This window comes from Solanum stenotomum, chromosome 11, assembly GCF_019186545.1.
Source record: "Solanum stenotomum isolate F172 chromosome 11, ASM1918654v1, whole genome shotgun sequence".
Taxonomy (NCBI): Eukaryota; Viridiplantae; Streptophyta; class Magnoliopsida; order Solanales; family Solanaceae; genus Solanum; species Solanum stenotomum.
The window spans coordinates 7,698,745-7,712,669 of NC_064292.1; the positions used below are offsets into that span (position 1 = coordinate 7,698,745).

Genomic DNA, 13,925 nt, shown 5'->3' on the forward strand with positions numbered 1-13,925 from the left:
AGTCAAAACTTCAATTTGACCATAAATTTGTTTTTGTTGACTGGGTCAGGGGTAACTAGGACATTTACATTTGATTTTTGGACATAAATTATACTCACTCTATCCCAATTTATATTTGTTTGACCGTAAATTTGGATATAGAATTTTTGAGTTTTTAAAAATAAAATTTATATATTCACAACAATTGACAATTTAAATATTTAAAAAATATATGAAAAAATTGAGATAAAAAACTTATTCGAATCTTGAAATTTAAAAGGTGCCACATAAATTGAAACGTAGAAAATGTAATATTTTAAAAAAATAATATTTATTTTTTGAAAAATATATATTAAAAACTGAAATTGTGTTTGTAGATATATTTAGTTTATAAGAAATATAGAAGTTTTATGAGGGGAGAAAATAATTAAATTGGTCCAATTGCTTATTCAAACATTAAAACATCCTTGAAAAAATTCTTCAAGAAATTAATTCGTATAATCAAACGCCATTTCAACTATTTTGGTTAGAAAAAAAAAAAGATTCATGGACAAACCAACTCCTTTTTTTTTTTTTTTTTTTGGATCATTGCATGAAACAATTTTTTTTTAATTTTATTATTGTGGTAATGAGGTGACAGTCGAGTGAAAAAAGTTTTTAAAATTAAAATTGAAATATCTTTAGATAAACTAAATAGTAAATACCTAGAATTTTAATTGATTGTTTTAAGCAATTGATCGTTTCCATCTTTATTGTAAATTATTCAAAATTAGGAATATTTGAAATAAACGTGTAATAAGTTCATATAAGGAAATTTTATTCTATTACATTATGAACTCTTTAGCAAACGTCATTGGTGTAGGACAAGTAATCCTGATTATTAGTTTTCTAATTTTCTATTATCCTAGATATTTTATTTTATTTGGTTGTGTTGTGGCTCTAATTTAGGAGTCTCATCATAATTGAGAGTATGCTAATTCATCTTAATTAAATACCTAGTTTAGGATCTAGATTTGACTTTATTTGATTTTAAGTGCTCAATATTTATGGTCAAATATAATATCGGTAATTTTATGATTTTTTCCCCCAATAATAGTTGTCTACGATTGACTTGACACGGAGATTACTTTTTACCAAGTCACCCTTATTAAATATAAGTCATCTAAAACATTGAAAAATGAGTACTCCCTCCATTTCATATTAATTGAATTGTTGAGACATTTTTCATTTTTCAAATTAACTTAATTGTTCAATTTTCAAGATTACTTTTAGAATGTTTTTCCAATTTTACCCTTCATTTGTTAGTATTGGAATTAGCTATTAATTAATGTTTAGTTATTTTAATCATAATTTTGATAATAATTAATAAGGGTAAAAATGGAAAGTTAAGCCTAATTTATGTCTTAATCTTCTTTTCTTAAAGGGTGTGAAACACCTCAACAATTCAATTAGCAGATTGAAAAACATATTCAAGCTGCACTTGTGGGACGGGACTATTCAGTTGAGTCTCTTCTTGCGAAGAGGCACCATATCAGGGGGCTCATCTTCTCCCCAATGGGAGAAGTGTGTTTTCAAGGGAAGGCGGACTCCGCAGCTGCAGACCGGACACTATCACTATACTATGCGATGCTTTTAACCAAAAAAATGGAAACGAAACGTCTTAGTGTTGTTCCTGGGTTGGGGGTCGGTGACAAGCCAATATGAAATGGAGGGAGTAGTATTTAATAACAAGGATAAAATAGACATAAAATAATAAATTATTCATTGATTTTATAAATTTGACAAGTATTGTTACGCATCTCAAAATAGTATTGTGGACAAGTAAAGATGGACGAAGGAAATTGTTGCTAAACTCCCTTGTGTTACTAAAAATAACTAAAAACTATTTTGAACATGTAGTTAGAATAGGAATTTCACCCGTGTCGTTGTAAATGTTTTTTAAAATTATTATTTTTATTAGGAAAAAATGATAAATATACCTCCTAACTATCGTAAATGGTATGCAGATACCCTCCGTCATACTTTTGGGACATTGGTGCCCCTGTCGTCCAAAAACTAGAGCATATATGCCCTTCACTCTAACGGAAGACTAAATAGAGACACACGATGCAATCTTATCCGTCGATCCGATATTTAATAAATGTCGGGTAGGTGTATGTCCGTTAGTATAAAGGATATATATGATCTAGTTTTTGGACGAAGGGGAACCAATGTCTCAAAAGTATGACGAAGGATATCTGCATACCGTTTACGATAGTTCAAGGGTAAATTTATCTTTTTTTTCCTTTTTATTATCATGAAAATAATATTATATTTCTCTGGAAGTTTAGTTATCTCATCCTCAAAAGTTTGAAGAAGAGTTATTCAATGCCTTGTAGCTTCATAATCTTTTGAGTATCCATTAAAAGTGGTTGTGATAACTAAAAATGAGTAACAATGACTTACGATGAATTTATATAGTTAATTCCGATTTATTTGTGATATAATTATTTGTAACTATAATTATTATTATTATATTTTATTATAGATGACATTCATGAAATAACATAAATTGAACTGACGATTCCACAATTGAACTACTTGTGTGTAGTATTTATGTCGTATTTTATTCTTTAATTTTTACTATTAGTTATTTTATTTACAATCACTACAACGAAAGAGACATCTAGTGGTAATATATTTTTTAGCGGTAATTGATCGATTTAATATCATATTCAGAGTTACGAAAGTTGTTAGTGATATTTATATAAAATTTTGGTTATAAATACTCATATTGTATTTGTCACTAAATATAATTTACTGACAATTATATTATTACTATAAAATCATTTATGTTGTGGTAGCTATTTATCTTACTATTTTGTTGTTTTTATTTTTCATTCAATCTTAATGCAATTATACTTCTTTTTAGTCGAGGCACTATCAAAAACTATCTCTTTATCTCATAAAAATAAAAATAAAATTTGCATATATTCTACCCTCTCTGCAGATCTCACTTACGAAATCACACTTAATATTTTATTTTTATTTCCATGAGTACATATGACTTATGAGAGGTGTTCAAATGAAGCAATAAATAAATAAATAAAAGGCGTAAATTGCACTCCTAGGATTTATAGTGATAGTTAGGAATAAGAAGCGTGGGTTTTAAGTATATAATGTATAGTTTGAGTTTTTTTTTAAAAGAAAAAAACTTAAAGTTTGGTGAAATTAAAATATTTTTTTAATTACTTTATGGCAAATATTGACTACTGACTCTATTATTAATTTAATTTAATTTTGTAACTAACACGAGTGAATTCTAAATAACATAAGAAACACAAGGAAATTATAGTTTAATTTAGTCATAGTATAACATGTTTGTTAGATAATCATGGACATATATAACAACAATAGATTAATGAAATAGGACACGCTAAATTAGTTCTTCATAATTAAATTTATTCTGGACTAGGTGGAAAGATTAGTTTAATTAAGATTCCATTGTTGTTATTAATCTTATAATTAGAATATGTGCTAATTTACCTAAACATGGCATCAATATTGAATTAGGTCACATCAACTACTCTACATGGCATATTAAAAAAATATCTTATAATTACCAGCCTCTAAGATTTGTTTAATACAAGTTGCTTAATTTGGAATAACTAGCATGTTCTTTAATTTTTTTTCATTGTGTGTTCGATATTTACATTGGAGCCCAATTAGCTAGTCTGGATTTGAGAAGTGTAGGCCCCGTTTTGAGGGAGAAAAGGAAACACTTTTTACTAGGAATTTTTCCATATTCATGCTCGAACCTAAGATCTCTGATTAAGGGAGAAGTCTCATCCATTTCACCACATCCTTTGATGGTGTTCTCTATTAAATGTGGTTGGTTCATTTTTCTTTTAATCTATTTTGCTATTTAGGAATTTCTAAAGATTAAAACAACACAAAAAGATAAATAATGAATTTTTGGATGGAAAAATCAGATAAAGAAGAACCTTTTTAAAAAAAAAAAAACACTTTCCAAGATTCTACTCAACCAAACATCATTAGAGAAAAACTTTCATTTTTTTTTGCACATTGTAAAAGTTATATTTTTTTAATTATACTCCTGAAAGCAAGTCCAATGTGAAAATAATCTTTTCTTGAAAATGTGAATGTTGTTAGCATAAATAATGTGAGTTCCAATATATTATATGTAGTACACCCTCGGTCACGTCACATATTAGATGTACACCGCTAGTAAATGAACCTAAAAGAAGCCTCTTTCTTTATAAGTTACTTCCTCCGTCCCCTTTTATATGTCATCCATTTCTATAAATAACTGAATCACAATATTTATCATTTTATAAAATTTATGCATAAATTACCATATTTTGCCTATTATACCCTTGATAGAATAGTTAATTAAACTTATCATTTATTAATAAAGTTGACTTAAGAAAATATTAAATATGAGTAAAAGGGTAAAGTTACATCTTAATGCAAGTGCAAAGCAAAAATGTGACATTTAAAATGGAACAGAGGGAGTAGATAGATAGTTTTACTCATATCATGGAAAGCTCTTTATCAACCGAGGAACACATTGGGTTGCTTTTGACTCTATTCTCTCATTTAACTCACCACTCACACCTTGTTTGGATCACTGTTACCCATGTATTGTATTGTATTGTATCGTTACTATACCTACAATGTTTATTTTGATTGTTACTTAAAATGTATTGTAATGCATTGTTAAATTTCGTTGTTACATAACAATGAAAACAAACCCCTATTTTATGGAACAACCGATTTGGTGTGTTTCCATTGTTACATAATTTCTTTTTCCACTTATATCTTTACATAATATTTCAAAATACTATTTTACCCTTTACCTTATATTATTTAATTCTAGTCAAACCTCCTACCCTAGAATAATTAAGGATATTTTAGTAAATTTATAAATTACAATACAGTACGATACAATCAAACCAAATAATTAAAATGTTATTAAACTACAACAAACAATACAGTCTAGCCAAACATTGTATCTACCATACAATACAGTATAATAAAGTACAATACAATATAATACATTATGAAATAATGGATAACAATGATCCAAACAGAGTGTTAGTCAATTTTTCAGTCTCTCATGATCAGTATAACACATGCACCTTTACATCTTTTATATATATGCCAGCTAAGGGTGTACATACGTCCGTTTGGTTTGGTTTGGTTTTTTATTTAAAAAAATCTAAATCAATTATGTCGATTTATTAAATCTAGAAATCAAATCAAATCACATAAAGTTGGTTTTTCAGTTTCGGCTTTAGTCAGTTCTTTCAGTTTTTTTTTGTTTTTCGGTTTTTTACCACTATACGGTATTTGAAAAAGAGATCAAATATATTTTCACTTACCTGTGTGACAAGCTAAACTTAAAAATGTTAAATGAATAGAAATTTTCGAAAAGACGGTAAAATTCACATGAGTACAAAATATTTTTTTTAATACCAACGTTCATAATGTTAAATTAATAAGATTAAAGGCTACAGACAAACTGAATACAAAACAAAATATTTACAAAGTAAATTGTTAACTTCGAATTTGAAAAATAACAATATAATTGTAACTTCGGATCTTAATACAAAATAAAATATTTACAAATTTTACAAGCCCAAATTTGAAATAAAATATATAAACATTGAAAACTATAAACTAACTAAAAATATATTAACAAAGTAGATTATAAATAATATTTTTTTATCTATAAATAAAATAAAATTATATATATATATATATATATACATATACAAAAAAAATTATAAGCCCAAATTTGAAATAAAATATATAAACATGGAAAACTATAAACTAACTAAANTGAAAATTATAAACTAACTAAAAATATATTAACAAAGTAAATTATAAATAATATTTTTTATCTATAAATAAAATAATATATATATATATATATATATATATTATGTCGGTTTGGTTTGGGTTTGGTTTGACTTTTTTNAAACCAAACCAAGAGTGGTCGATTTTTTTTTTCAACCGCCAAACCAACCAAACCAAACCACAAATCTGTTTTTTTTTTTGGGTTTGACTTTACGATTTGGCTTGTACACCCCTAATGCCATCTATATTTTTTGGACAAATGCTATTTTAAATTATTTTTGAACTGCGATTGAAAGAGGTAGACACAAGTACATCTAAATTTGTCAATGAAGATATACACCACGTATATTTTATTTGTATATATATGATAAAAATATAGATATACATGTTCCCACCTCTCCCAATCACCATTACTAAAACCCCATACATGTTTTATTTGTCTTTTTACCTAGAATATAATTTGACATTCTCCTTTCCATCTTAGCATAAACTTTTTCTAGCTTTACATTTCTCATTAATAATTTAGCAATACACACAAGCAGAAAAATATCTTTTTAGGTATGCGTTTGATATACAAAAATATGCCAATAAAAGGCACCTCTGTTTTTGCTTTGACACAACCAATTTCTATTCTTTGATAAATTATAATGTTCGAAACACTTCAATCAACTAAGTGTATAGATTGTACATGCTTTATATTAAATTTACGTACAATATACATACACTATTATACTCCCTTTATTTCATATTAACTTAATTTTTGAGGTTTTTTTCATTGTTCAAAATAATTGAATTGTTAAAAGTTCAAGATGGATGTTTGAATTTTTTTCCATAGTTGCCCTTTCATTTATTGAAGTTTTATATCTTTTAGCTAGAAAATATATCATTACCCCCTAAAGTAAGACCTATTTTTGAAGAAGACACTTGAATTTTGCGGGGTCCTATCATGTATAGTTAGACTATATTCAACTTTTTAAGTGTATCATAATGTATAATCAATGTATAACTAATATATAGTAAATTGTATTTTGCTTGTTGAGTGTATCATAATGTATAGTCGGTGTATACTTTCTATGATTTTTGGCTATTTCTTATGTAAATAAAACTCTGATTATATTTGTTGCAAACTAATTACTTTATTGTATATTTGAAGCCATTTCTTTAAAAAAAACTTCATCTAATTGACATTAACTACTAATTTTCGTTTGTATATTTAGCTGTTTTTTTTTTAAAACAAAATATTCAAATTGGGTTTATACAAGTAATATATTATATACAATTATTTGTAATGTATTGTATACAAACTATTAATATAGATAAAAAAGTAATTGTATAGAAGTGTTAAAATTATATAATTTATTTGTATAAAGTATCGTGGGTGATAATATACTAGAAAAAAATATACAACCAAACACCAGAAATGGAAGTTTGTATATACACAAGTACGTATAGATATATATAGTATAATAAAAAAAATTATTAATACATATATAAATGTATAAAAACTAATATATACAAATAAAATTTATACAAATATTTGAGATTCTTTATAGTAAATTTCATTAAACTGTAGCCATGGTTCATAATTATATGAAACTATAACTGTATTAAATAATACACTAGTAATATTTTTCAATTCGCGTAAATTTTTTTATTTTTTTTTATAAAAATATTGGCAGAAAAGTAAACTTTTCATACAAAATGAAAAAATAATTAAAAGAAATTTGAGATATTTGGAGTACTATGTCTCGTGAAAGATAATGTAAAACAAGAATAATTATATTATCAATTGAAAAAATATATCAAAATAAATCAATTATATAAAACTTACTAACAATTTAAATTTAGAAAAAATTACAGAAATCTCACTTTTTAGTTTACTTATTACCATGATCCCCTATAAGTTTTACAAATCTCCAAAATCCCTCATTTTCGCACATCAGATTAGTATATCTCGCGCATCAGATTAGTGTATCATGTATAAAATGTACATCAGATTGGTGTATCATGTATAAAATGTAATGTATCTTACTTAACGATTAATGTATCTCGCGCATCAGATTAATGTATCAGAGCTTATATTATTGTATCCATTTGAGGGATTTCTGTAATTATAAACTTTTAAGGGATAAATTGTAATTTACCTTAAAAGTATGTGATTTCTGTAATTTGCCCTTAAATTTAAGACCTTCATTTAGTTTTGACTTCGGGCCACTAATCTACTTGAGCCGCCCGTCTCAATATGAATTTAGCTCTGGACATTAGGTGATGCTATTGGCTGTACAAGTCATTTACTTATAACAGAACATTTATTCTTCATTAACCATCATCCTTAGGCTCTCTATGACCATTATTGTCATTTATTCTGCATACAATCTAACTCTTATAAGTTTTTTTTTTCTTCTTTTTACCTATTTATAGGTAAGTTCTTTCATTTGGTAGAGTAGAAATATAAAAATAATTTCTTTCTTCTTTTCTTAATATATATATTTTTTTTTGTGTTGAGTTTCCTTCTCTATTTATTTTTTGTTAAATTTTATATTAAAAGAACTTGTTGAATTCTGGAAAATATACCTATTTTTGTTGAAATATCCTTAAGGACAATGTCTTGAACACACCTCAAGCTTTGAAGTATTCCCCACTATTTTCATGATAGTGTTTTTTCTTCCAACAAATTACATATATAAGTCAAATTTATTGTTTATATCTTCTTAAACTTTGGTACTTAATGGAATCAATGTGTATGGTATGTTTAGGATTCAATTCAACATGTTTGCATGCATCTCATTAAGATAAATTCTTGTTTTTTCAAATATATATATATATATATATATATATATATTTGCTTCCTGGATATAAACTTAAGCTTAGAAAAAAAAATTATAATAATTGACTAGTTCATATACTTTTTTTCTTGTATTTTTTTTTATTATGGAATCTTATGTTAACTGAATCTTGATGTTTCATTCCTATTTCTTAAAAAGCAAAAAAGATAAAATATCTTGTTATCATTTCTAACAATCTTATTGCGAATAATAAAATATAAATTATTTCTTCACATACCATGGATAATCATCTAGCTGGATATATTTCTTCCTAATTAGATTAGACTTATCGCATAAGATATTTATTTAAGATTATTAAACTTGACCATCTCAACAACAAAGTGGCTGTAGTTTAGTGGTAAGAATTCCACGTTGTGGCCGTGGAGACCTGGGCTCAAATCCCAGCAGCCACAAGAAGTTTGTTTTTATATGTCACTCTAACGGAAGACTAAATAGGGACACGTGGCGCAATCTTATTCGTCGGTTCAATATTTAATTTTTGGGATATTGGTGCCGTATATGCTATAATTTTTGAACGGCAGGGGGACCAATGTCCCAAAAGTATGACATAGGGTATTTGTATAACATTTACGATAGTTCGGAGTACATTTGTTCTTTTTCCCTATTTTTAATAAGGGTTGTTTGGTTTGTGAATAATATGTCATAGTGAGACTAAAAAATAAAAGGGAAAGGGTCAAAAATACCCTCAAACTATCCGAAATAACTCATATTTACCCTTAAATTATATTTCGGCTCAAAACTACCCTTTCCGTCAAACTATTGGGTCAAAAATGCCCTTCTTATTAACGGAAGTTGTTAAATGCCATGTGGATGCCACATTGCACGCCAATAGGGTTCCACTGTCACATATACTAAATCCCTAAATCTTAATTACTCTTTTTTTCCCGTCATTTCATTATTTTCCAAAAACGATTTCACCCCTTCTCCCTCATTTCGCGGCTAGGGTTTCATAGTTTTCTTCGTCGCTAGCTGGGTTTCAAAGTGGATATTTGTGGTTGTAGGTTAGTAAATCTTTTTTCTTATTTTATTATGTTTACAACCACAGATATCCACTTTGAAACCTAGCCCTGAAGAAAGCTATGAAATCCTAGCCGCGATATGAGGGGAAAGTTGTGAAATCCTAACTATCATGCTTTGAAATCGTAAACATAATAAAATAAGAAAAAAGATTTACTAACCTACAACTAGGAATGTCCACTTTGAAACCTAGCCCCGAAGAAAGCTATGAAACCTTAGCCGCGAAATGAGGGGAAAGTTGTGAAATCCTAACTATCATGCTTTGAAATCGTAAACATAATAAAATAAGAAAAAATATTTACTAACCTACAATCACGAATATCCACTTTGAAACTCAGCCACGAAGAAAATTGTGAAACCCTAGCCGCGAAATGAGGGAGAAGGGGTGAAATCATTTCTGGAAAATAATGAAATGAGGGAAAAAAAAGAGTAATTAAGATTTAGTCTAGGTGGCAATGGAACCCTATTGGCATGCAATGTGGCATCCACATGGTATTTAACAACTTCCGTTAATAAGAAGGGTACTTTGGACCCATAGTTTGACGGGAAGGGTAGTTTTGAGCAGAAATATAGTTTAAGGGTATATATGAGCTATTTCGGATGGTTTAAGGGTATTTTTGATCCTTTTCCGTTTAGTCTATGTGGCAGTGGAACCCTATTGGCGTGCAATGTGGCATCCACATGGCATTTAACAACTTTCGTTAATAAGAAGGGCACTTTTAACCCAATAATTTGACGAAAAGGGTAGTTTTGAGCCGAAATATAGTTTAAGGGTACATATGATCTATTTCGAATAGTTTAAGGGTATTTTTGACCCTTTTCCGAAAATTAAAAAGATTATGTAATATATATACTTTTATTACTAGAAATGAATATAGAGTTTAATACAAAATATGATTTTGTTATACAAAGGATATATAAAATATAGTATCATATCCCATCCGAAAATTATTATCCCTTATTTTATTTTTTTAGACAAGTGTTTGTGGCATCCAAACGATGTTCTAAAAAGAACTTTTCCAACAAACTTCTCTGAAAACTTCTCTAAAATGTTAATCCCAAAAAAAGTTGTTCTTTTTTTGGGGCCAAAATGTTGTGGTGTGCAACTTGCAGTAGTATAAATAATTATTCTCACCAACAAATGTGATGTAGTTGGTAGGATTGTTCCTCTCTTAGTCAAAGATATTAGGCTCGAGCTCATTCTCAATTAATTAGGGTAAAGTGTTTATTCATAACTTCAACAATATCGAGATATTGGTCCATGACCATGTTTACTTCATCTTCAAAAGCAAGCCTGGATACTTTCGTACCTCCTTAGTAATTCCAAGAAGATGCTTCAATCCCATTAAGAATTTTGGGAAAATTACACGAATAAACAAACATATACTAGTTAATTAGCTAACATAGTTATGGTTTGAATTAATTACCACTCGCAACCTCTTTTTAGCTATAATTATGTGCATCTCTCTCCTCTCTTCCTCTCCCTCGTTCTCTCATCTCTTGTACATATGCAAATACAAATTATACATATACAATTATATGACAAATATACAAATACAATTCGCCTCTCTCCTCCCTCTCCCAAATCTCACTCGCCAGATATACAAATATATATGTATACCAATTATATATATACAATTCTATGATAGATATACATATACAATTCGACAGATATACAAATATAATTCACCTCTCTCCACTCTCTGCACTCTCTCGCTTGCCTCTTTCCTCCCTCTCCCAATCTCGCTCACCTTTCTCCTCCCTCTAACACGTAGCTCGAATTGTCTTTAGCAAACTATAGTTGGAGCCTAATTAAGTTATCTTTAGTGGCTATTGAGAAATTTCCCCTTAAGTTTTAGTTGGTCGGTCATCACGGTCCAATAAAAATTTCCAATTTCGATTTAAAATATGAATTTTGTTTTTGATAAAGGACATTTTTCTTATGCCGTGCAAATTCAGAATAGTCGGACTAAAAAATAAATAAAATTATTCATTGTGATCACCTTCTTTCAAAATTATTTTAATCAACTTTTAGTGAGCCACAGGCCGCCCTAGCTAAAATGATTCTTCTTTTTAACATGAGCAGTCGCAGTTATATTTCTTTTTATAAAATTACGCGGCGCTTAGCATAAGCTTTTCTTTTGGCTTTATTTTGATAGGTTAGAGTAGTTATGGATTTGATAAAATTTAATAATTTTAGCTCAAAATTTATATTTATATTAAAAGAATTATTAATATGTATAAATAACTTATTCAAAATTCAGTAAAATGGGGTTATTATGATTCAAAATATATAAACTAAATTTTTTGACTCCGCTTTCAATTGTATTGCATTTATATTTTTGGTAACTTTATGATAAGAAATAAAAGATTTGATTCTCTTGTCGTGGTTAATATTGTAGTTTTTAAATGCTGATTAAGGCATATGCCATAATGCTTGTTGGACAAAATTCAAGTTTTAATTTATACTATTTTTTTGCATTTCAATTTGTTTATATGATTTTAATTAAAAAGACGTCAGGAAAAAAGAAAAATAAATATATATTTTTTAAAATAGATTAAAAAGAAAAGTAACGCAATTTTTTGACAAGAGCCAAATGCCTTCTATAAGGCACAAATATAGCAAAGGCGAACTTTTTTGTTAGTTAATTATATGTGTAGGTCTTTTGCGAGGGTTGGACCGTTTATGTTATCCTTGTGTTATATTCGGAGGTAAGACGAAGTCTTCCTTCTTGTATTTTCCTCATGATATATAACATCCTAGATAGCTTGGGATAATTTTTATTTAAAAAAAATAAATACAAAACAGATTGAAATTGTTTTTTCTCAATATATTACATGAATGATATAAATGAGTTTTACATTATTGACGTATGCTAATATATTATAACATGTCACTTACCTTATTTTTTAAAGGTAATTTATCCTGTCCTTATCAATATCATAAGTAGTTGAATGAAATTATCTCGTTTAATATGATAGTAAACTATTTTTCAAATTGCTAGTGAATAAAAGTTACTCTATTTTTCAAGATATCTTTATATTTTGGATATAAAAAGGAACTTAACTTTAATCAAGAGTTCATTACAGCTGTTTTAATTTAATTAAAAGCAAACTCATGGTAATACATGAATCAGCTTTGACACATTTTGTCACCTTTTGATGTACTTAATCTCCTATCATGTGTTTGTTTAATTAATTCACTAATTATGATTATGTACTTTATCTTTGTACCACGATCGGTGCTTTTATAGTCTTGATAAGTAGAAGGAAAATGCAATCCACCAAGCAACCTCTAAAAAATAATATCATGTAAAAAATTAAATATTTTTATATTTATCAAATATATTGATTTTTCTTGACTTGTTTTCAAAGTGATTAAGCAAAGTATACTTCTATGAAGCAGTATAACACTTTATAGATAGACGCAGCATGAATGACTTAAACTAAAAGTAAGTTCTCTTATATACAATTTATAATGGAGCACAAAGATCCCTTCGTCAGAGCACACGATGCAGCAAATAAGTACTACTATATAATATTTTCAGACTATTAAAAAAATTCTATAGGGTATACATAACTTTGTTAGTGCTTAAGAATTTTAATTATATCTATTTTATATTTATATATCTTATTTGATCTAGTGTCATTATGATTACTAGATTAGTGACTAAAAGATATTGTGTAGATTGTAAATACTAAATAGGAATAGGATTCTTTTTACAGTGTTTTGTCTATCATATAATGTTGTCTTTTTTATGTTATTCCCTTCACTTTTCACTTTATTTATTTTTCTTTTCACAAACCAAATCATAGATTTAATGTTTTTATAATGATGAAACTTTAAGCTAAGATATGTTTTTGCACCACTAAAAAGAAAAAAAGAATTGAAAAAGGGAGAGCTATATGGAATATTTGAGATTTGGAAAAATCTTTTTGAATTCTAGCATTACTACTTGAATGTACTTAGAAGTCTTGCATTCTTTTTCTAATTAAGAGCTGACAAAAGGTTCTTTTTTCATGGCTACCTTTTACTTGTGGGATTCAACCATAGTTAGTAATTCCTCCGTTTCAAAATACTTGTTAATTATTGTATTTTATTTCTCGAAAGTTAAGGTTCATGATCTTCGATTAACATTCTCTTTGCCAACAATTTTATGTGATGTTGTTTGACTTGAAAAAAATAGAAAAACTTTTGAAACTTGTGATCTATAACAAGTC

General features: G+C 27.7%; 1 non-coding gene across 1 annotated transcript; it reads left to right on the forward strand.

Moving 5' to 3' along the window:
- The first annotated feature begins 9,007 nt into the window (after window positions 1-9,007).
- TRNAH-GUG (transfer RNA histidin (anticodon GUG)) lies at window positions 9,008-9,079 on the forward strand. Its single transcript has one exon. It is a non-coding gene; the product is annotated as a tRNA-His (tRNA).
- The last annotated feature ends 4,846 nt before the right edge of the window (window positions 9,080-13,925 follow it).